Source organism: Pleurodeles waltl, chromosome 10 (assembly GCF_031143425.1).
Source record: "Pleurodeles waltl isolate 20211129_DDA chromosome 10, aPleWal1.hap1.20221129, whole genome shotgun sequence".
NCBI classification, from domain to species: Eukaryota; Metazoa; Chordata; class Amphibia; order Caudata; family Salamandridae; genus Pleurodeles; species Pleurodeles waltl.
In genome coordinates, this window is record NC_090449.1 from 257,339,856 (window position 1) to 257,365,837 (window position 25,982).

Genomic DNA, 25,982 nt, shown 5'->3' on the forward strand with positions numbered 1-25,982 from the left:
TATATGGTAAGCAGGGTGCACGAAAGGGGCTTAAAGGGCAGTGGAAAGGGAGAGGAATGAATATTTTAGGTGTAGTAAGTGGGATAAAGCACATTACATTGTGAAATGACCAACATTTTTAAAGTCTTTCCAAACAGAGAGAGGGAGAAAGTGTGGACGTGTTTTTGCCTGTGTGTGAAAATTCCTGGTGAAATCCGATAGACACCGCACCATATCCAACTGAAAGCACCTTTTCATGCCACAAAGAATGACAGGGTATACATTATAAAGCGACTTCAAGCTTGGCATCTATGTGAATTCTTGGTGCTGGATGACTTATGGCCTAAAACCTTCTCTAAAATCACTGTGGTCATTTTGCAGTTTTATTCAGCTCATGCTCGACCAGCAGGCATAAAAGCATTTTACAGGAGCAACAATTATATTACACAAGTGCAGATTCAATTTTTGGGGGGCATGGGGAGATTAAGTGAAATGCCCAGAATCACGGGATGGTGAACCGATGCTGATCCTCGCACATTGTTCTCCAGTTACAAAGGCAGCAGCTTTGGCTCTTTGCCACATTTGAGACATCTGTTGTCGGATTGCGTTAATTACAGTGGGAACGCTTTGGATAGCATGGACCAAAACAAGCATTTGCAATGCACTGGGTCTTGCAATTGCTCGAGTTAGAGCTATTAGCACTGTAAATTACTAGCTGGACTTTTCTTGCCACATAAATTGAAAATGAAAAGTAAAACAGTGGACATAAGCAATCAGATTCAAAGCGCCATGGCCACCATGAGCATGAGCGTGAAGGAGAGACACAAAAAGAAAAATGTATTGGCATTCGTGCAATTATCTATGTAACAGGGGCAGTCTGCAAGGCAGCAAAAAAAACACCCCAGAAGGGTCAAAGGTAAAGCATTTACCAATGGCGATAAAGGATTTTTGAAAGGCAAGCCCACGAACGAGTGAAAGTGATGGGTGTGCGGTGGGGAGGGTTAAAAGCTCACAATACTTACAACAGGTCAAAGCGCTTTCGCGCTCGACCTAAAAACAAGATTTAGTAAAGCATGTGAAATGTAATCAGGAAGAACATGTTTACGTTAACACTTTTACACTTACAATATGCTGGCTGCAAAAAATCTGCAACATTTACTGCTCTAATGTGCATAAGCAGGGAAAGAGTGCAGTACCACAGGCTGTCCCTAGGGACCTCTTTTGGCCACATAAGGTAGTGCACCCTGCAATCTTGAATTCCACACATCTCCAATGACTTTCAGGCACCATGCTTAAAAATGAAGCCAGGTGCCCATTTTGTGAAAAGTTTTACGCTGTGCATTCAGGTTATGAGGAAGGGGAGACAAGAGTAATATGCTGGATGAAAAAATTAAGTTTAAGTAAAGCATGTTAAATGTAAGCAGCAACAACATGGTTACGTTAGCAGAGAGCAAGAACACTCTGCAAATGAAAAGAGAAGCTTCACCGAACACGAGCAGGAAACCAAGAAAGAAAAAGTCCCCCAAAGAACAGATGAACATGAAAAAGCATAATTATACAGTAGTTAGTCCCTCCTCCCAAAAAGAAAAATGAGGGACAAAGAGGCATGACTGGCCACTAGCAAGCAATGATTTTTAAATGATAGTGAAATAAAAAAATGAAATGGCTTCAAGCCCACAGATGTATAAGTATACTAAAAGTAAACAAGAGGCCGTACTCTTATGCTTGACCTAAAAAGGATTGGTTTACAAATGGGTTACTATTTAAAATAACTTTGCTATGAAACTGAAACAATACTTAAGGAAAGAAAGATATAAATGTCAGAATGAAATTAAGTAGTGTGGGCCCTTTCATGAGTGCAGCAAGGACAGCGGATGCAAGTTCTGGTTTTCAACATGTGATGGTCCACATTCATAAATGATGTGGAAATGATGAAAAAGGACAAGTTTGTGACAGATCACAGTGGATGTAGTTTGTGATGGATCATAATAGAAAGCCTACTGTTCACTCTGTTCGGGTCCTTCTGCTATTGTAGCTTTTAAAACGCAACAATCATCCTTCAGGCCATGCACTGAAGTGCTGCGTTGGTGCAACGAGCACTGGTTGGAAATCAGTTGTTTAGCTTACTGTTTGTGTTCTGCTAAGAGCTTGTTCAGAATAAAATTAAAGCTGCCTTTATACAGGAAAGGTAGAATTATTGGATGCATAACAATCAATACACTATCTATTGAAAATTTCCTTTCTTCATATTTGTACCATGTGTCTCTCACCAGTAACTTCTGAAATCTGAGTAACCACTTTCAGTAATTCATCAAAAAACACAGTTCTATTTAACCAGATAGAATATGTTCTCCTGGCAAACGCAGTAAGGATGTGGAATTTGATAAAATATCTACTTGTCCATAATTCTACTAGTTCTTTAAAAACAATCCACTAATTATGGTAGCATTCTCATTATATCAGATCTCTGAAGCTAGCCTCTCTGGTTACGTTAGGGCTCATATTAAACTAGGTTTTGGATACTAAAATGCTCTGATTTTGAAACCTTTCTGCTAATCTATGCACATGGACTGTAAATTGGTGGAAATGGGTAGTTCCAGAGTTGAAATACCTTGTGAGTCTTTGCACACTAACACATTAACATGTTTAAGGATAAGCAGCGCCTCCTCTTCAGTCCTTTCTCACACTGGAAACATTTGGAAATTTCCTCAAAAAGGGCAGAAGTAAAAGTTTTTGCAGATTGGGTTAAAAGTTGGTGTAGGAAATGTGAAATTGCAATCACTGGTGACACTTTCTCATGAGCATATATGAGTAAGCATTTACTTGCTAATGCAAAAATCGAATTCACAAGGGTGTCGAATGAGTATGATTTCCAGGCCTACATCTTTAAGCTCTTGTGGATCCCTGAAAGTCATATACATCTGCACAACTGCAGGGACAAAAACTTGAAGGGATACTTTGGTGATGTTAAGAATCTAGCTTCTAATGTGTTAATATGTTATCCATAATGATTAGAAGTGACTCTCCAGAACTGGCCAAATTATGCAGCAAAAAATTAGGCATGGGCAAAATCTGCACATAACTTCCTTTGGGGGAAAGTATGCAAAATGTCCAGAAAATAAGTGAAATTATAAGAAATTCCAGTCCAGCATTTAGGTCTATTTTTTTTAGCGCAAAATGCATCCTCACTTACATGGTGGATGGGAGGGAGCTTTTTACCTAACAAAATAGCAAAACATCATGTGTGATGTGAACAACAGCCACTCGCACTTAGTTCACATTGGTCTTGTGCACCAGTGATAGGACTTCAACCCAAACAGCATCTTTATTTAATGACCTGGCATAATGGTGTAATCTCAGGCATTTCCCTTAATACCCACAATGTAAAATGCTGGTAGCTAGGGATAACTATCCCAGCATAAACATAAAGTCGTGCAGGTCTATGCTGCACAAACTGTGTTGTAATTATACCAGTATTTTGACAAAATGTTTAATGCTACACAAACTAAACTGCCACCACTTAAATGCTTAATTACAGCAATTACCAGATGGGAGTGACTAGTTCACTGCTATATAGCATCCAGCATGGCACTGTAACCTGTGAGTAGTGATTGTTAGAGCATTTGGCATTTTGAGCTAGAAACAACTTATTTTTATTCATTTTGAAAATTATGCCAAAAATGTTGGATTATTGCACAAGTGCTGCAAATTCATATCTATGATGAAAATGCAGTGGCTGCACAATCATATTTTTCCGGTAGCCCAGCATGAGATAAAATAAAAGCTCGCCCGCACTCCAACACCTCTCCTAACATACCCGAGATTTCACACAGTGCCCTGATTTTGGGGTGAAATGCTTACAAACGGGTCTGCTGGGGGAGAGAGGGAACGTGTGTACTTTATAGTGGGTCTATATTTCCTTTCTGTAGGTGCAGGAGAGATTACTCAGTCTTTTATCTGACAACAGCACACTGTTTATGTCACAATCACAGTTGCAGAGTGTACATTTAGGGGCTTATTTACAAGCCCTTAGCGCCACTGGAGCGTCACTTGCAGCGACGCTCCGGGGCGCTGTGCCCATTTCCACATTTACACGGTAGCTCTAAGCCACTTTGAGTTGCTTAACACCGCCTTGTCAATATGCCCAACACAGTTTTCTGCAGCAGAGGAGCATGCAAAGGGGGTTGCTGTGGACGTTTCCACGCAACACCCATTGCTTTTGTCACTGCCCCGGATTTACGATAAATCCTAAATCTGAGGCAGCTTCAAAAACGAGCGCCACCCCAAGGGTGGCATTAGAGTGGCGGAAAGAGGAGAAATACTTTTATTTCTCCTTGTTTTTGGTTTTTCTATGTGTGCTGCATTTTGCAGCACACAAAAAAAAGCAATACGTCATTGATTGTTTATGTGCAGGAAGGGACACCTTCCTTCATTTTAACAATCATTCTCTACAATGCAGGAATCCTTGCACTGTGGTGCATGGGTGCCTCTGTTGGCGCTAGGCAGCTAATTTTAGAGTCACGAAGTGGGAGAGGAAAGAAATGCACTGTATATTGTAGATATGGTGCATTTCTGTCCTTTCCTGGTGGCGCAGGAAGACATTTGCTGTGCCCCCCTGCACCACAAGGGCTTGTTAATAAGCCCCTTACTATGCCTGCTACTTTCAAAAAGGCTTTCCTTGTAATATGTTTGTTACAAAATAAGCAGTTTTGCAAACACTGTGGCTTTTACACTGTCTCACTGTTACATAAATGTACTGTGATAGGCTCAAGGGAACTTGTCTTCCCTGCCCTCCTATGACACACCCACTGGGGGGAAAATGTCACCCGATGGGTGAGAAGAGAGGATGTGGGGGTGGGGGAGTGGGAGAACTTGATGATGCTCTGAGAGACTTCTGTTTAGTTACGACCAAAGAGTTTTTCAGATGAACCACAAAGCTCCCTCAATGGAACAAAAAACTAACTAAAAGACTTTTGCACAGTTTTACTGTCCTGGTCTCTTTAAGATGCAGACACCTCGTTGATGTGGGTGAGTCTCATACCTTTGCGCGTATTTACACGTATGGTTACTGCAGCAGTGTTAATGGCCTATTGACTTTAATGGCGAGGGGGAATCTTAGATATAGGGATCAACGTCCCTGTCAACGCCACAGTGTGATGTACCGGGCGCAGGCCGGAGCAGTGAAATCAGTCATAAGGAAAATGTGTTTTCCTCAGTACAAGGACAAAAAAATAATGTGGTATGAAACTGCAGCTCTGTGATTCGTTGCCAGTTGCCCTGGCTACGCTTTGAAGAGGGGATCTGGATTCCCCCTTAGATTGGATCCACACTTTGTTCCGCAAATTAACTCCCCCTTTGTCTTCTTTCTGAGTTATTTGGAATTCTGGATATAGGCAGAAATTAGGAGTTTCTGCCTAATTCGATAATTGTGAGTAATGCTGCAATTTTGCACACTTCATTACCTCATGCATAATCACTTTTGTGGAGTTATGAGGACATATTCACCAGGAATTTGTTCATACAAATGGCTTAGTTATGAGGAACTGTCAATGAAATTTGGTGCTATAATAATGATTTTCACTGTTAACTCCCTATTCCCTTGTGGACAATTGAGAATTCCGACTGAACTCTGTACCCTGAAATTACAGATAACACAGCTTTTAGACTACAGTAATACTATGTGTAATTTCTAATGCACAACAATGACACCTTAATTCGCATCGGACTGTTGCAGCAACACTAAGGGCTTGGTTTACAGCAGGATGGGTACTCCATCACGAACATGACAGATATCTACACATAGGTGTGACTTGTGCATTATTGCCTATGGAGCATGTAATAAGGTTGACAGGATATATACCACATTTGTGATGGAGCACCTGTCTACCAAACTAAAAAATCAGGCTATAAGTGTCTGGGCTCAGACAAGGCAAAACTGAGATGCTGAAAGCAGTGAAAAGCACACCAAGTATGGGTGCATTTTTAAAGCTCCCTAAATACACCACCCTGAAGAAAGCAAGAAAAATGTAAGCTATAGCTACACCTCAGATATTATAACTACATCTCCGATCACTGCCAGTACCCTATCAAAAGTACAAATTTACAGCTTCAGGCTCTGGAAGCACCCTCAATCCTTCGATGATCATTGGGTGGAACTGAGGAGACCCAGTGGATGGTGCGCTTGGATTACTGCTCTGTAATCTACTTCAGGTGCCTCCAAAAAATACATAATGCACTACAACGACCTTAAAAACAGACAGACAGGGCTTGTTTTAAACATATCAAATAGGATCATGTAAAACTAGAGTTGAGAGACGTTCACTGGCTCCAGGGGGAGGCCAGGACCAATGTCAAAGCACCTGTCAATATGTGTAAGGCCTATTGGGCAAAGGCCTTGGGAATATGCAGAAACTGACAGAGTTTTCATTTGAGGTTTTTTTTTAATTGAGCTGTGCTCATTTTGACTAGACAATTTCGGCTATCCATCTATAGTCAAGGTAAGCAGTTGTGGAGTTAACAATATTATACCTATATTTCCCAACATATGCTCACCGTGATGATACATTTTATTCAATATTCTGGGGTTCAATATATATGGTAGTTAGAAATAGGGTCTTTAGTTGGCAGTCAGGTCGCCCCCTGTCCAAGCAAGGACTCTCACTCTAGTCAGGGTAAAGGCAAATTACACTCAGTTAACCACCGCTCACGCCCTTGTTAGCTTGGCATGAGCAGGCAGGCCTAACTTCAGAAGCAGAATGTAAAGTATTTGTATCAACACACAGAGTAATACAGTGAAAACACTATAAAATGGACACAACACCAGTTTAGAAAAATAGGTAATATTTATCTAACTCAAACAAGACCACAATGACAAAAAACCAACATACACGAGTCAAGATATGAATTTTAAAAAGAATAAAAGTCTTAATCCTTAGAAAACTGTGAGAATGCTGTTGTCACACAAATTACCTGGTTAGTGTAAAATATAAAGCCGCGTGGGTGAGCGTGCGTCGAAAGAGGCCAGCGATGCATCGATTTCTCACCGGCAAGCGAGACCGTGCGTCGTTCCTTCTTCGGTCGGCGTGCATCTTTTTTTCTCTCCTATAAGAGAGCGATGCTTCGATTCCCAGACCGGCACCTCAGGTCCAGGCAGGCTTTGCGTTGATTTTTCACGCCCAGCGTTGTTGCGTTGGAATCCGGTCGCACTATGTCAGAAAACTGCGCTGCGTGGGGCTTTCATCGTTATCAGCATCCGCTAACGGGTGTTGCGTGTCGTTTCTCCAGCTGTGATGCATCGATCTCCCAGCCGTGATGCAGGTGGAGCATCAATTTTAGCTGCGAGGCGGGTGGCACGTCGTTTATCAGCCGCGTTGCAGGTGGTGCTTTGAAAGTTTCCCCGCACGGCGATCTGTGCCTGGATTTTTGTACTTTTCCACTAGCGTCATCTTTCAAGGGCCTAGAGACAGGTTAGGGCAACACTTGGCAGGGCAGGAGTCTCAGTAGAGTGTCCAGGTGCTGGCGGAGAGAAGTCTTTGATGTCCCTGAGACTTCAACAACAGGATGCAAGCTCAGTTCAAGCCCTTGGAGATTCTTCACAAGTGGGATGTCACAAAAAAGTCAGTTTTTGTACTCTTTCAGGCAGAAGCAGCTACTGCAGGCCAACCCAGCAAAGCACAGTCACAGGCGAAGGGGCAGTACTCCTCATCCAGCTCTCCAGCTCTTTGCCTTAGCAGAGGTTCCTCTTGGTTCCAGAAGTAATCTGATTTTCAGGGGTTTGGGGTCCAATACTTATACACCTTTCTGCTTTTGAAGTAGACGTACTTCAAAGGAAAGTCTCTGTTTTTTTACAAGATCCTGCCTTGCCCATGCCAGGCCCCAGACACACACCAGAGGGTTAGAGAGTGCACTGTGTGAGGGCAGGCACAGCCCATTCAGGTGTAAGTGACCACTCCTCCCTTCCCCTCCAGCCCAGATGGCTCATCAGGATATGCAGGTTACATCCCATCTCCCTTTCTGTCACTAGAGGAGATTCACAAACAGCCCAACTGTCAAACTGACCCAGACAGGCAATCCACAAACAGGCAGAGTCACAGAGTGGTTCAAGCAATAAAATGCCTACTTTCTAAAAGTACAAAAAAACAGATGATGGACAGAATGCAGGGCAAATCAAACATTCACCCCCAGTCACAGATCTGGGTTTAATCCATCTGTTTTTTTTGCTTGCCATGTCATTTCAGTTTGGACCCAGCCATATACAAATCAGTCTTGACCCCGTTCTCCATGGGGACAGTCCAGCCCGAACTGCCAGGCCAGGTCTTCCCTGGACCAGAAGCAAGCATCCTGGGACCAGTTTCAGGGTATCACCCTTCATCAGCCAGGCTAGCGTGAATCTGGTGGCTTAGCAAGCACGGGACCCACGTCTGGGCATACCCTTCCCACTTGGGGTGACAAATGCAAAAACAAATCAAACATTCACCCCCAGTTATATATCTGGGTTTAGTCCATCCGTTATTTTGCTTTCCATGCTGTTAGAAATTGGGTTTTTGGTTGGCAGTCAGGTTACCCCCTGTCCAAGCAAAAGCCCTCACTCTAGTCAGGGTAAGTCACACACAATCCAAGATTATCCTGTGCCCACCCTCTGGTAGCTTGGCACGAGCAGTCAGGCTTAACTTAGAAGGCAATGTGTAAAGTATTTGTGCAATAAATCATACAATACCACCATATAGCACCACAAAAATACACCACACAGTGTTTAGAAAAATATAGAATATTTTATCAGGATAATTGTAGGTCAAAAAGAATAAAGTTGCAATGGGAAATTGTAGAGATATCACTGAAAAGTGATACAAAGTGTCTTAAGTCTTTAGAATATAAACAAAGTCTCTTTCAAGCACAAGTACCTGGTTTAGCGTGGAAAAATCTCCTCAGAGGGCCACAAGGGAAGAGGTGCGTGGAAAAAGGGTGTGTGCGTCGATTTCTCCCCAGCACACCCGGACTTGCGTCGTTATTTTCCACGCGGGAAAGTCGGGCGTCGTTTGCCGGCGCGCGGACAGTCTCTTTCTGTGGATCGCGGGGATTACCAGATGTCCCGGGTCTGTGCGTGGATTTTCCTGCTTGTTCTCCGGCTGCGCGTCGGTCTGCGGGGCTGTGCGTCGAAATTACGATCTCACGGCAGGCGTCGCGTCGATTTCTCCTCTAGACTTCGATCTGCGGGGCTGCGCGTTGAAATTACGATCTCACTGCAGGCGTCGCGTCGATTTCTCCTCTAGAGGTTGGGCGGCGTTGTCCTTGCGAGGCCGTGCGTCGGATCTTCGATCGTCCCAAGAGCGTCGCGTCGATCAGCGTCGGTGTGCGGCGTTTTTCTCGCCGCGAAACAAGTTGTGCGTCGAAATTTTCGGCGCACGGAGCGTCCAAGTAAAAGAGAGAAGTCTTTTTGGTCCTGAGACTTCAGTGAACAGGAGGCAAGCTCTATCCAAGCCCTTGGAGAGCACTTTCACAGCCAGACAAGAGTTCAGCAAGGCAGCAGGGCAACAGCAAGGCAGCAGTCCTTTGTAGAAAGCAGGCAGGTGAGTCCTTTGAGCAGCCAGGCAGTTCTTCTTGGCAGGATGTAGTTTCTGGTTCAGGTTTCTTCTCCAGCAAGTGTCGGATGAGGTAGGGCAGAGGCCCTGTTTTATACCCAAATGTGCCTTTGAAGTGGGGGAGACTTCAAAGAGTGGCTAAGAAGTGCACCAGGTCCCCTTTCAGTTCAATCCTGTCTGCCAGGGTCCCAGTAGGGGGTGTGGCAGTCCTTTGTGTGAGGGCAGGCCCTCTACCCTCCCAGCCCAGGAAGACCCATTCAAAATGCAGATGTATGCAAGTGAGGCTGAGTACCCTGTGTTTGGGGTGTGTCTGAGTGAATGCACAAGGGGCTGTCAACCAAGCCCAGCCAGACGTGGATTGTAAGGCACAGAAGGATTTAAGTGCAAAGAAATGCTCACTTTCTAAAAGTGGCATTTCTAGAATAGTAATATTAAATCCGACTTCACCAGTCAGTAGGATTTTGTATTACCATTCTGGCCATACTAAATATGACCTTCCTGCTCCTTTCAGATCAGCAGCTGCTACTTCACCAGTGTATGAGGGCAGCCCCAATGTTAGCCTATGAAGGGAGCAGGCCTCACAGTAGTGTGAAAACGAATTTAGGAGTTTTACACTACCAGGACATATAACTACACAGGTACATGTCCTGCCTTTTACCTACACAGCACCCTGTCTTAGGGGTTACCTAGGGCACACCTTAAGGGTGACTTATATGTAGAAAAAGGGGAGTTCTAGGCTTGGCAAGAACTTTTAAATGCCAAGTCGATGTGGCAGTGAAACTGCACACACAGGCCTTGCAATGGCAGGCCTGAGACAAGGAAAAGGGGCTACTCAAGTGGGTGGCACAACCAGTGCTGCTGGCCCACTAGTAGCATTTAATTTACCAGCCCTATGCACATAAAGTGCACCTTACTAGGGACTTATAAGTAAATTAATAGTCCAATCAGGTATGATTCCAGGTTACCATGTTTTAGGGGAGAGAGCATATGCACTTTAGCCCTGGTTAGCAGGGGTAAAGTGCGCAGAGTCTATAAACCAGCAAAAACAGTGTCCAAAAAGTGGAGGGAGGCAGGCAAAAAGTTAGGGGTGACTACCCTAAGGCTGTCAGGTCTAACACATGCCATTCTAGTTTGGACCAGAAACAAGCATCCTGGGATCGGTTTCAGGGTATCACCCTTCATCAGCCTGGCTGATGAAGGGTGATACCCTGCAACCGGTCCCAGGATGCTTGCTTCTGGTCCAGGGAAGACCTGGCCTGGCAGTTTGGGCTGGACTGTTCCCATGAGGAACAGGGTCAAGACTGATTTGCATATGGCTGGGTCGACACCGGGGTGGCATGGTGAGCAAAAGATGTGATGGATTAAACCCAGATCTGTGACTGGGGGTGTATGTTTGATTAGTTCCGCATTCCATCCGTCATTTGTGCTTGTTTGTTTTTTGTCACCATAAGTGTGCCGGGTATGCCAGACATGGGTCCCGGGCTCACTGTGCCACTGGATTCAAGCTAGCCTTGCTGATGAAGGGCGATACCCTGAAACCGGTCCGATGATGCTTGTTTCCGGTCCAGGAAGGAGCTGGCTTGGCAGTTTGTGCCAGACTGTTCCCATGAGAACACGGTCAAGACTGATTTGCATGTGGCTGGGTCCTAACTGGGGTGGCATGGTGAGCAAAAGAACTGATGGATTAAACCCAGATCTGTACCTGGGGGTGAACGTTTGATTGGTTCTGCTTTCTGTCCATCATTTGTGTTTGTTTGCTTTGTCGCCATTAGTGCGCCCGGTATGCCCAGACATGGGTCCCAGGCTCACTGTACCACGGGATTCAAACTAACCTGGCTGATGAAAGGGTGATAACCTGAAACTGGTTCCTGGAAGCTTGTTTCCAGCCCAGGAAGGACCTGGCGTGGCAGTTCGGGCTGGACTGTTCCCATGAGGAACAGGGTCAAGACTGATTTGCATATGGCTGGACCCAAAGTGGGGTGGCATGGTGAGCAAAAGAATGGATGGATTAAACCCAGATGTGTGACTGCGGGTAAATGTCTGATTGGTTCTGCATTCTGTCCATCATTTGTGTTTGTTTACTTTCTAAAAGTAGCATTTTCAATCTAACAATCTAAAAACCAACTTCACTAAAAGATGTATTTTTAAATTGTGAGTTCAGAGACCCTAAACTCCACATTTCCATCTGCTCCCAAAGGGAATCTGCTCTTTAATAATATTTAAAGGCAGCCCCCATGTTAACCTATAAGAGAACTAGGCCTTGCAATAGTGAAAACTGAATTTAGCAGTATTTCACTGTTAGGAATTGTAAAACACATCAGTACATGTCCCACCTTTAACATACACAGCACCCTGTCCAAGGGGCTACCTGGGGCCTACCTTAGGGGTGCCTTACATGTATAAAAAAGGGAACGTTTAGGCTTGGCAAGTGGGTACACTTGCTAGGTCGAATTGGCAGTTTAAAACTGCACACAAAGACACTGCAGTGGCAGGTCTGAGCCATATTTACAGGGTTACTCATGTGGGAGGCCCAACCAGTGCTGCAGGCCCGCTAGTAGCATTTGATTTACAAGCCCTGGGCACCTCTAGTACACTTTACTAGGGACTTACTAGTAAACCAAATATGCCAATCATGGATAGTCAATTTACACATATAATTTATACAGGGAACACTTACACTTTAGCACTGGTCAGCAGTGGTAAAGTGTCCAAAGCAAACAAAACAGCAAAAACTGAGTCCAGCACACAGAAACAACATGGGAAGAAGAGGCAAAAGGTTAGGGGAGACCACGCCAAGGATACCAAGTCTAACAATAGTGGTTGATGATACTGACCTAGTCATTTTGTCCTACAACCAAACTAAGTCCACTTTACAAGGCAAGGAATAACTACTCACCCACCTCATCCCTGACTCTCCAATACATTTTCAAGGCTCAAAATTAAGGCAGAAGATTTCTGCATGTTCAAGATCTCAGACTTTCTTTTCTTGAACAACTACACAGTATGTAAATATGCAATGCTAAAAGGATGTTACATCTCCATTTTAGATCTTCCCTAGAAAAGCGGGGGATATTTACAAGGACCTTGCACCGCTTTTACGTCATTTTTTGGATGCAGCGGTGGTGCTCTGTTAGCACCATATTTACAATGTAATACATTTGGCCAAATGCATCAGTTTTTCAGGGCCTGCATAAAAAAAAACATGTGCAGAATCCAGCTGCGTCATTGAGAAATGAATGCATGTAAAGTGGGATTTCTATCGGAAAAAACTCACTTGCAACTGATGCAGTAAGATTTAAAAGATTTTCCACATTTGACGTACCAGTCAGATGCATCTTGCAAAGCCTGCAATACGTCAGCAGCCCCCTAAACCCAGGTGTAGGGGCTGAAGCAGAGGCTTTTAAAAAGGATTGCGACTATTTGATGTCCCTTTACACCCCGGAAGATGTTCGTTATTCACATCCCCTCTAGTTGTAGTTGTCTACAAATGTGCCAATCATGTTGTAGGACCACTTTACCAACCTGGGACCATGGCACTTATGATTTTATCATCCTCTGCAGCAAGGCTATGTGACATTGAGTATTGTTTGCAAAGGCAGGCCTAGATTGTCACTTATCAATGGAGGAATGGGTCCCCAAGTCTAAGTCTGCATACTGTAAAGGACAACAGGTAAGTACACGCATAAGGTAGGTAATACATTTATTTCCACATTACATAGCACCATATACTTGTATTCACTCCCATAACACTGTCACTCACCATGTCACATATACTCTGATCTACACATAAGTAGGCTGTGTCCACTGTTATATGACACATAGCCATACTGCTTACACTACATCCATTACCAATGTGAGATTGTACACGGTGCTATTCCACCATTTTTTCAGTCTTTCACATTGATCCTAACACATTAGGCTTCTTGCGTCAGTTAAAACTGACACAGCACCTCTAAATGTTGACACATCGCTGAAGGTGCATCAGTTGTGATGCCAACTTCAGCTATGGGCCAGTTTTGGGGCTGATTCCTTACAGCAAAGTTCACACAAATGCATCAGAATTTCTGACACACCTTGAGTCCTTGCGTCATGATGCCCTGTGTTGTAAATGCGGCGCATCCATGGCATTGTAACGGATGTCTGTACATCGGAACTATGTTTGATGCATCCTGCCTCAACGCAGCGATGCATCATTTGTTGTAAATATACCCCGGAGTCAGTTGCCCTGCATCCTTGTATTTATTTTAAAGAATCAAAATAAAACATTCAGTTCAGAGAAAATTCTGAACCTTTTTGCAAACCAGGGTCCTAAAGTGCAGGTGAACAAATAAGTGTAATAACCAAAATGATTCTACCAAGAGTTTGATGGAAAATATTAAAGAATAACAAAATATTTTTATAGTGGAATGAAGCAAAATAGTTCGAATTATTTTTGCGTATTTTTTTGGTTACTGGTGTATTATTTTTCTGCTTTTATAGATTCTTGTTCGTTGTGATGCTGTCTAAACTTTGCTTCATCAAATAAAAAATAAAAAGCATGGATTACAATTACAAAGCATGACGTGGCCTAACATAATATAGCATAACATCGACCCTTTCTATATTTGATAACTCCAACTGTGCTTCAAGAAGAGTTGTGTGGAAAGTGCCCACAATGTAGAAAATGAATAAAAACGCTTTCCCGTTCGGTTCACGGATTCACTGGACTTCAGCAGTGTATATTTATGCCTGGCAGTTCATCTCGGTACATGACGACACGCATTTCCTGTCCCCCCAGAGCCATAAGACACAGCCATCCATTTTAAAGACACGACTCGGGTTACACAAGGGAAGGAAGGCACGCTTCTAAATTTAGAAGGGATTTCAAAAGGGGATTTTTTTTTTATTAGCCCTTCTCAGTTTGGGATGAGAAACTACAGACACCAGCAAGCGTGCGGTCTGCACGTACGAGGGACCTGAGCGAACAGGATGTGCACCGAGGACTATTGTTATGCATCATTCAAAGAATGCAGGCCGTGTTTAGTCTATCTCGCAGGGGCTTAATTAACCACGATAGCCTTCTCTCTTAATTCTCTGCCTTTCCCATCCCGTGCTCAATGTTTACATGATGTAACGCTGCCATTTAATGGAATGGTTCATCACTGGGTGGGGGTGTCCGCAGGGAAGGATGCTATCGCTGAAGGCTCTTGATGTCAGAGGGGGAAACCAAAACCAGGAAACACAGGACAAACAAAACAAGGCCCCTAGTTTTACGGTGCTTGTTTTTTGTCTGTAATTATCCATGTCAGTTTTTCTCATATCATTAGTAGTTATCCGTATTTAAATTTAAGTGATTAAACATTAAGTTGCAAATGGCATATTTCCATATTTAACTGATAAATATGCACTCACTCTTTGATGTGTGCTGGTTTTCAGTTCCCTGAACAGAAATTCATAGTAAAACAGTATAATAATTGCCTAAAGACATCCGACAGCTATTTAAGATTACTTTGAAAATGGCACCTTTCTTTTTTTTTAGGCCTCTCCTACCAGACAGCACAAGTTGTCTGATTTTGTAAGATCTATTGTGGGCTTGCCAAAAATGAACAGTGGTCTTAATCCCGGCCCACTGCATGTCTTGGCTTTATTGTTACTGTCAATTGCTTGATTCTTATTTGATGGCTTGCATTGTTCACTGTATGTTTATCCCTCCCCTGGAGCATAGCTTCTTTAACAGCTTTTGAACTGGCTGACTTGTATTCTTCCACTGCTCACTTTTTGGGAACTACTTTCTTTTTCTTTCCACACTCCATGAGAGTGCAAGTGTTTTCTACCCCTCTCCTTCATCTGCTGCATCTCTTCCCCAATCACACAACATCCCCTAGAGCTCTGTGTTGTTCTCTCTCTCTCATGTGCTTCCCCATATGTGTGTACTCAGTATGGTCCATGTTACTCTTTCCACCATGTGCTGCTCTCTCTCTCATGTGCTTCTCCCCACACATTCCACAGTTCATGTTGCTTTCCCCCTTGTGTGTTGCCTTTCCCCTTCTCCTCCATCCAGCTTTATTTTTATTTTCTCCTTTCTTCCCTGTTACTTCCCTCCATCCGTTCCTTTGTTGCGTCTGCACCACTTACTGACATTTTTATATATATATATATATATATATATATATATATATATATATATATATATATATATATATATATATATATATATCAATCTAACTGGCCTCTTCCATCTTAGAATGGTCAATAAAAAAGGAAAATGGCTCCTGCATCAGTCTGTAGGCACGTCCATGTGTGGTGACGCATGCGCCCACCTAAAGAACGACACAACCAGCAAAAGCAGCTGCACCATCACATCTCTGGATTTTATTCTGATGCTGCAGAGTATCCGCAAACAGCATTGGAAAAGCTAACAGATCCAAAACAAATAAACTTCTGGCATTGCCTATACCTGATTAACTCTACGCTCTCAATATGAACAGTTATTGACTTGGAAGTTATGCTTGACTGAATGAATTGAGAGACACTCAAATGAAGCCGTACTTCCTGCTTATTTCTGCTTTTAAAAATCAACGCAGCTGGGAAAATACTGTTTTCTGTTTGTATTTCTATGTGAAAATTGGTAACAAGGGAAATAAATGGGACACTTAAATATAATAAAGAGAAAACAGTGAAAACAGCGGGAAAAAACATATTTAGTAACAAAGTATACCTCAAAAGCACACTGAACATGAGAAAGCACGGAGAGCTGATGTCCTCTCGGGGGAGACTGGTGACCCTCAGATGCTGTTAAGATAACCAGGGAGTCAGTCTGACGTGATTGACACCACTCGACCGCTACCAGCCTTTCAAAGGCCAAGCACCCAATTAGGAAGCCAGGGGTTCTACAACAGTAAGTCACACCACTGACAGCATTTGTTTAGACAAAGCCCATGGCTTTTTAAGAAACCTCACACTGTCCTTGTACAGGCCAGTCCATCTACCGTGCAAGTCTGTCACGTGCAGTGTGTGACTCAAAACGAAAGGTGATTATACAGCATTTCACTTAGGGACAGATGTACGATGCATTTTACCAGTCACAACGACAAGCGGCCAGTATTAACAGAATAGTACTCCGGTAGAACTATCAGTGCTAGCATTTCTACATTAGCATTGCAGTACTACTATGTAATACTGTTATATTACTACTATTAGTATTAGTACTTAGTATTAGTATGTTAGTACTTCAGTACTACTACTATTACACTACAATTAATGCTACCACTACTGCTAGTAGTACCACATTAGCACGACAGTAGTACTACTGCCACCTAGTACTTTTTTACTACTACTACTGTTACTATTACTACAATAGCACTTCAGTACTACTATTGCTATCTACTACCACTGTTACATTGCTAATACTACCATTAATGTAGCACTACAGTAGTACTACTGCTATCCATCACTATTACACTACTACTTCTACTGTTAGTATTAATACAATAGTACGTCAGTACTTTTATTGCTGTTACTATAACACTGCTAATACTGCTAGTGTAGCACAACAGTAGTACTGCCTGTTATCTAGCACTACTACACTACTACTACTGTTATTGTTACTACAATAGTATCTCAGCAGTACTATTACACTGTTAATACTGCTTCTAGTGTAGCTCTACAGTATTACTACTGCTACCTAGCACTATTACACTCCTACTTCTACTGTATTACAGTAATAGTACTTCAGTACTACTATTGCTATCTACCTCTATTACACTGCTAATACTGCTACTGCTAGTGTATTACAACAGTAGGACTACTGCTGCCTCGCACAATTACATTACTACTACTACTACTGTTAGCATTACTAAAATAGTACCTCAGTAGTACTACTGCTATCTACTACTATTACAGTATAAATACTCTCACTGCTAGTGTAGCACAACAGTAGTACTACTGCTATAAACCACTATGCCACTCCTACTACCAGTACTAATGCAACAATAGTATAGTACTAATAGTATGGTCTGTTACTATTACACTACTATACTAATACTACCACCCTAAGTGAAACACAAAAGCAGTACTACTTCTATCTAGCACTATTATACTACTACTAGGAGTACTGCTGCAACAGTAGTATAGTACTACTACTACGGTCTGTTACTGTTACAGTAACTACTGCTACAAATAGACTGCTATTACTACTACTCCATTACACGTTCCTCTACTAGTGCTGATATTAAAGCATCCAGCAGTAATCGCACTGCTCATCCCAGTATGACTGGACCAGGCGCAGCTTTGAAGAGCCCATCTCACGGCACTCTCCGTCGGTAACAACACGGCAATACCTTCCCTCGCCGACGGCAGGGGGGAAATACCATCTGCAGATGGTTACTACCCACTAGGCCTGGGAAAAGGCCTCCTTCATTTTTAGTTTGACGAGGACATTTTCCTAAGTGAGAACTTTCTATAAAACACGTATTTTCTTTGTAAATCAGTACTGTAATGCACGTGCTCTGGAGAAATCTCCTTTTGATGAAGGTTGCCTCTTGGCGCTAGCCGTGGTGTCTCATAGTGTCTTGAAGAGTCCTGTGGTATGTTTTCTATAGCAGCACAGCACTCCTTGTTGAACACACTGAGTTTAATACCCAATACCCAGTAGCTACAACTGCCATCCCGAACCTCTGGTGCCTGTTAAACTGGAATGTCCGCATATTTAGAGTCTTGCCGTCAGAGGTGCCTCCCAGTGCAGACCAGCTCAGTGGGACAAGGCGCCTCTTGCAACATGAAGGGTGAAGGGTTCACGTCCTCATCAGAGAAAGCCCGGTGAGAATGGCACCTTGAGGAGTTCCTTCAGCGGAATCTTTTGTGAGACAGTTCACTGGGTTAATATGTCTCCAACAGACCTACAAGCTGAAGGTCACGGGTCACACCCTCCGCCTTTCATCTCTCCCAGGTCGACGCAATAAATGCCATGGAGCTGAGTGATAGCAGCACCTGTTCCCTGCAGGCCCTGCCTGGCGTGTTTTGGGCCCCACAAGGAATAGCATTTATCGCTATTATATTTTGTTTCCATTTCTGTCGTTTGAAACTCTCAGGTCTCTCCACTGCTGCCCGAACGGCGAAAAGGCGTTACGCAATCTGTGACCACGCTACACTTTTCGAGAGTTAATGACTGTTATGATCCGCTTCCTCCTGGAGATCCATCCTGCCGGCCTCCCACGGGAAGCGCCCACGGAAGAGTGTGACGCGGCGATGACGTCATCTTTGTTGTCTACATTCGTTTCTACATCGACAAGGTTAAAGCCTACGCCATGCATAGCACTCTTTTCTGCATTATAGACCTGATGTTACAATCAATCCCTTTACACCGAAAGACATCGCCCATGGCCTATATTCAATGGAAGAATATGCACTACATAAATGTGTATAACATTACCTAACATAATGTACCAAAATATAGCGTAATGTGTGGGATAAAGTACCCTCTGCTGTACATTATCAGGATACTGCTAGTCGCTGAGGAGTTTCGTCACGTATAGCGGGGTACCAAAAAGTAGAGATGGGAGGGGCCTCATTATCCACAACAGGCTTCACCTCTCGTTAGTAATGTACTATTCCTACATTAATAAAGCTTTGTCAAAGCCAACAGGTCGAGTTTGGTTACAGCCTTTGGGCATTGTCAGTGTTTCTTTTGCTTTGTCAGTTTTTGTAAAATTCCTTTCTGGGGGAGCTGCTGGGTCTCTACCAACATAAAATAACACGCATTTGGAATGCAACCGGTCTTGCGTTTGCTTGCGTTAGAGCTATTAGCGTTGTAAACTCCTAACCGGAGTTTTCTCTGCCACATTAACTAATAATGAAACGTAAAACAGTTTAACATATGCGAGCTGATGGTCGCCATGGGCGTGAAGGAGACAAAAAAAAGAAAACAGAAGTTTGCTTGCAGTCAAACATATCTGCAAAAGTGCATTTAATTATCCATGTTACTGGCAAAAGTGCAATTATCCATGTAACCAGCAAAAGTGCAATTATCTATTTAACATGGTCGATGTCATGCAAAGTGCTCGACTTCTGCCCAGCAAGATCGCGCTGCGCAGGAAATGAAAAGATAAAGTAGTCCAGAAACCAGCTGAAAACACGGAGCCTCATATGTTTTCAGTGGTTTACTGGTGCACTCGAGGACGGCTGAACACAGAAAAAGCCATGACCTATGCATGCCTTTCACAAATGGAATCAAAGACTCTTAAAAGGCAAGCCCACAAACTAATGAAAGTGATGGGCTTGAGATGGGCGCGGTTAGAAGCCTATAGAGATTACAACATGGTCCAGAGCACTTGCACACTCGACCCTAAAAATATGAGTTCAAACCAAATTCTTAAAAAACACACATTGCCATAGTAGTGACTGGAACTGAAGGGAATTAATTTGTGTTGTGTGTACATCTGCCCTTGGGAAAGAACAGAATGCGGTCACTCTGTGAAGTTAACCAATGGCTGAAGTGGGTTAACTCACTGCCTATATACTGTATGCTGCACTGAATGAAAACCAAATGTAAACAACACAACAGACCAATGTATAAAACAACCTGGCTGAAAGCCTCTGTAAGTATATTATATATATAATTTTATATATATAATTTTGCTAATGCCAAGCCTAAAAATGGTTCAAACCAGCACGTTACAACTGGCAATCTTCCCCGACAAATGCAGGAGGCTCTTACGCAAAAACAGTTAGTGCATTCAAACACGTCCCTAAAGCTTTTAAAGCCTGCTGCTTCACTCCATTCTTAAGTGCAGCCACAAATCTGATGTGAAAGGACTGGAGCACATCTTCAGACCTCATGCAGACACACCCAAACTCTTTTCACATGTGCCAATCCATAAACCCAAACTACCACCACGTACAAGAAACGACTAGCCCGTTAGGACCACCGTGAAGCGTTTCTGGGTCTCATAAAAGGTGTGAGGCACTATACAAATGCTTCAAAGCACATATATTACTGAATTGGGATGAGCAGCTACGTAGTTTTGATTACACCACCCTCCTCTTCCTCCTTCCCAGCACACACAAGAACGAGAGCACTACTAACAATACACTAATGCACACTTATAACACTTACATGAAACTAAACGTGCTGCATTAGTGCAGCAACATCTAAGCGCTACAGATAAGGTGCTGCTGTTTGTGCCCTGTTGCACTGTGAAGTGATGTGACAAGAGTCAAATCAAGGTGTCACTGTATTTGAAGCTGCACCAATGCTTGGCAGGGTCAAACAACAAGCTGTGTTTGTTTTGGCCTTGCCCGCCTCTTTTTTGATCTCACCGAGTCAAGGTCTGTTCTCATTTTTTTTCTAAACACGGTTTCACTTGCTGGAGGTACAAATGAGTCAGAGACAACACAAGATACCCTATTACCGTTCGTGGGATAGAGCCTGCGGAATCCCCCTCTCAAGTCAGTGTGTAGGGGTTTCTGACTCATTCACACTCAAGGCGTTTCTGGTACACACCTAGGGGACCGGTATGCGATACTGGCCGGTGTGAATAAATACCAGAAACCAAAACCACCTCCCACCTTCATTAGTAGAAAGCAAACAGATAGGAGACAATTGTGGGTTAATGCTCTCGCTGCTGGGACCTGAGAGCATCCTGCTGGTTAATGGTCTGAATTTGTGTCGAGGCCCTATACTAGTCTTTGAAAAGTTGTTCGTAATAGCCCAGTACAGTAGTGGATGAATGTACCTATTCCAGCCATCTTCAAGTAGATTTGTTGAGCGCATTTTCAATGTTTCTAGCAGAAAACTTGTGTGCTCCCTCAGGGCAGCTTCTCAGGCTGGACGCTGCATGCGTCACTCCCAGTAGCTGCTCGCTGGCCCTCCGCAGAGGGTTTCCCCTGTGCCCTTTAGTGCCAGTCCAGCCTTGCACCCACAGCATGCCGCCCTAGCGAGCGAATTAGCCATGTTCTGGCTGAGGAGGCACCGCTCAGAAGTTTACCAGCGTTTTTCGGGCACAGGTTCGTGCCAGCGGTGCGGACTGGTGGGTCCTGCCACACAGGACCGAACTTTGTCCTCAGAGGACGTTATTCTACAAGTAAGAAGACAGCGTTTGCTGAAGTGCTGAAAACAATTGTTCATGTCTGCTGTGCTAACAGCAAAGAACCCCTCCAGCAGGAAGACTGCTGGCGGGTCCTCGGTATAAGGGCTTAATGCAGAGCCTGCGCAGCCGGAAGTAAATCAGAACCACTAGTAGTGACTGTGTGTGAGCGCGTGTTCGGGCGCGCTTCGGTGTCCGGGAAGGGAGTTCGTGCGTGCGCGCGCGTGTGTGCGTTCGGTATGCACGCGTCTGTGGGTGTGTCTGCGTGTATGTGTGCTTGGGTGTCCAGAAGAATGTTGAGTGCGTGTATGTGAGCGCTCTGAAGTGTCTTTGTATGGAGCTCGTGAGTGTTTGGATGTCTACTGGGAGTTTGTGTGCCACGGTGTCTAGATAGGGAGTTCACGCGTGTGGGTGTTGGGTGTCTATATAGAGGTATGTATTCTTGCGTTTCTATGTAGCTTCTTCATAGTGTTTGTAAGTATACCTCTGTGATCTTTCTGTGTGGGTGTAAGAGTACTCGTGTGAAAATGTGATTGTGGGTAGATGGGTTCTTGTGTGTGTTAAGGCTTAGTGTGAGTAGCAGGATGTGCCTAGGTGTATAGGTTGTCAGTGGGAGTTGATTGGGTGGATGTGTAGGGCTTTTTTTGTGTGTGGGACCATGTGTGTAAGAGTGCTTGTGTGTGTGTGTGTGTGTGTAAGGTTTCTTGTGTGCATATGCGTGCACATAGGCTGTGTGTACGTGATATTTGTGTGAGAAGGGTTGTATGTACGTGTTTGAGGAGACAGTGTGTTTGTGTGGGATTGCTCGCGTGTGCATTGTAGTGCTCCTGTCTGTGTTTGTGTGGTGTTTGAAGTCTTTTAGGGGTTTGTGTGGTCGAAGAAATACATTTAAATATATGCTGTGGAGGGAGGGATAGTTGGGAGGTTGAAGTGGGCAGCTCTCCTTCCAAAAGAGCTGCAAAACACTTTCAAATAAACTATTATTTTCAATCTAAACTAAAACAGTCGGTACAAGGATATGAACTCAAAAGCGGGATTCAACTTGCAGATCTCACATGCTACGGGACGCGAGGGGCTGCATTCCTGCACCGAAAAAATGCACACCTTGCCTTGAACGAGCCCGTCAAAAGTCTGACATTCCGTATTTTTAAAAAATGGACAGACTCTGCCACTCAACTGTCCCCTCCGATTCCCTGGCTATCCGCACTGAACACACATTGCAGCAAGAAAAGTAAAAAAGTTATCATAAGAAAGTTCGCCTCCCTATAGGGCTGTATGGAATTAAAGGGGGCGCTGAATGAGAACAGTCAAACCTCAAATCCTCGCACCCACCCCACTTGTGAGCCCTGTTCAAAACCAACATGCAGCATATAATCCTCCATGAAAGCATAATAAATACAGCTAAATAAACTTACACCACGGACGCCTTCGGCGGAAAGAGGTTCCACGAGCAGTCAGCTGGTATATTCCATTTGGGTTTGTGGACCGTGGGTAAAGTCCGAGTACATGGAGAGGCGCCCGCATACAATTCAGTCAAAAAGTCACCCAAGTGCCACTGCCGGGAAAGTGCAGCCGGTGACAAGTTTCGACAGTCCACGCATGGGTTGTTCCCGGAGCCGAGGCCCAGCCCCTCCCGGAGGTTAGTGTAAGGGAGCTGTACAAACAGAGGGCGGGGCCCGCTGCATGCCGGAGCGGCAAGGAGGAGCCTGGGGACCCAGAGACAGGCAGAGGGGCCCAGGCGGCCCGGGAGCTCCCCTCTCACTCGTAGTTCGCATGCAAAGAGGGCCGGCGGGAATGTGGGGTCCGCCGCTCTGCTCGGGCTACTCACAGCAACGGAAGCGGTGCAGACTGACTGCGAGCTGCAGGCAGAAGGAAATGGGCGTTATTCGTAACCAGAAACTCGTAAAGCCACTCACATACAGTTTTCTCCGAGAGTAGGAATTATAGGCGTAACTCTCAATTGTACAGCAGGTGCAGTGGCACCGGGTGCAAAGGGAGGGAGGGCCATACTCAGGAGCAGACCTTCCACCCTGGCATTTCTCCGGTAGGCTATGGTCAAAGGTGGCTGCGTTCAGAGTCGAATGGGCTGGCAGCCTTGCACGGCCCAGCCATGAAAATTCATGGATGAGGGCTTCATTCCAGCCACACCCCTGCATAGTGGAGGTAGTTTGAATATTGTGGCTAGTGCTGATTTTGGTTTCCAGTTCTTGGTGAGGCCCATAGAATTGCAATTAAAATAAATATATATATATTACCTACTGGCGGTTGCTAGTAGAAAGTTGTAGTTAGAATCTACTTACCATAGGAAAAGCATTTTTTGTCTTGCCTATAACTTTGGTGAAGTTTGGCGAATCTTCACAAAATTTTCAAAGCTAGTGTCCTGGTCACTTCAGATGCTGTCTGGTAAGTTTCAGGTTGACCCGTTAAAAAAGGGGGATGGGGTCAGGTGTTTCTCATATTGCATTTTCCCCTTGCAGTTTCCAGTAGGGATTTTAGACACAACTTCAGCCTGAACTGATGAACGGAATTACACCAAATTTGGCAGAAAGCTAGATTTTGGTCCTGAAGGGTCTCTTTTGAAATTTGGTGCAAGTACAATCAGTAGTTTTCTGTGTTATTAAAGAAAAAATAAATATATATAACTAGGGTTGCGGAGGGTCCCCGGATCTGACACATCTCATGCTGAGATCTGATTGGCTGCCAACACTTCAGTCAGGAAGTATTGGCAGCTGTCTTTAGATTTGGACTCAGCCAAGTCGCAAGAAAAATGTAAAAAAATAAACAGAAGGGGTTAAGGTAGGAATACCCTGACCCCTTAGGCCATGTGGTAGGATCTCACAGGGACCCTGCCTGGGCAAAAAAACGTAAAAAAAAAAAATTGGAATCTGTGGAGGATTCGCAAATCCAGGCAAAAATAACAATAAAAAAAGCAAATCCAGGCTTGTTTTGTTATTTGCCCACATAGGTTGGGCCAGGTCGGGGGGGATTTATCATTATTATGGTGAAGGGGGGCCATGGGTGTCCCCCTTCCCGGTCCATATCCAGCCCAAGGACCACCCCGGAGCCAGGCCAATCACTAGAAAGGGGAAGGAGTCCATGTGGCACCCCCTCCCTGGGCTGGGATCATCCCTGGAGACCCCATCCCTCAGGGCCTGGTCATGAAATATGACAATGAGGGGCGTCACACATCCCCCCTCCTGGGCCGTTTTCGGCCCCGGGGACCACCACCTCCTTAGGACCAGGCCAATTTACAAAATGGGTAAGGGGAGGATTCCCCCCTCCCCAGGCTGCATACAGCCCCAGGGACCACATCCCCCCCGGGCCCGACTTTACTTTGGAAAGGAGAGGGCTATCAGTAATGGCCAAGGTGACCTCATCCCCCAGGGCCGGCTCCCTATGCTCCGAAGTGCCCGCCCTCAGGCAATAGCTGTTTGTTCTCACATGGTGGGAGCTTTGACAGGTCCTGCCAAGCCAGAGCAAACAGTAAGTCTGCTCCCAGTGTTGGGGAGCAGGAAAAATGCTCCTGCCAGCTGGGAGAGGACTTTTCATCTGGTCCTCTTCCTGCTATGAAGCGTGCCCCCTCCCCAATTAGTGTGTGACCAGGCCCTGGGGGATGGGGTCCTGGGGCCAATATTGGCCCTAGTAGGAGGCAGCATGCCCCCTTCCCATTTATTACAATGTAGTGGTCAGGGGGCTGTGTGCCCCCCTCCCCATTTAGTGTGAAGCCAGGCCCCACGGGATGGGGACCCGGGGGCCAATAGTAGCCCAGTAGGGAAACTGATGCCCCTTTCCTCATTTATTGTGTGTGGGCAGGCCCTGGGGTATGGATTTGGGGTATGGTGTGTCCGGGGTTATTATTGGCCAAGGGAAGGGGTTGTGCACCCCCTTGTGGGTTACATTTTAGCCAGGCCCCGGGGAAGAGTTCCCCAGTGCCAATATTAGCCTGGAGAGGGGGGCAGCATGTCCCCAATAATAGGCTGGACCCATCGCATGGGGCAAAAATCCGCCTGGAGTGGGGGCAGTGTGCCCCCTCCCCCTTTTATATATGAAGTGGGCGCCCTAGGCTCCATGGCACCCACCATTTACTTGACAGGCCCTCAGGGATGGAGTCAGTGGGGCCAATATTGGCCTTGGGGGGCTGCGTGTCCCTCTCCCACTCTACATACTGGCCAGGTCTCGGGATGTGGACCCTGATGCCAATATTGGCCTGGGGAGAGGGGCTGCATGCCCCCCTCCTTCATAATTTAATTGATGATCCCCAGGGGTGGGGTTCCTGCCACCAAATAGGGCCGAAGTAGGGGGGTCCACCTACCCCCTCCCCCCAAAAAGGTGCAGGTCACGAGGAATGGGGTCCCTGGGGGTG

The 25,982-nt window shown here is 44.8% G+C and overlaps 1 protein-coding gene across 2 annotated transcripts in view; it reads right to left on the reverse strand.

The window, feature by feature from the left end:
• Positions 1-23,453, reverse strand: part of RHBDF1 (rhomboid 5 homolog 1) — a 337,002-nt gene extending 313,549 nt beyond the window's left edge. The window contains exon 1 of one of the 2 annotated variants that reach the window (XM_069210376.1): positions 23,035-23,453. The gene's annotated coding sequence lies outside the window, so the exon portion shown is untranslated. The remainder of the gene's footprint in view (positions 1-23,034) is intronic. The other variant, XM_069210377.1, reaches the window with a different exon arrangement.
• Positions 23,454-25,982: the final 2,529 nt, after the last annotated feature.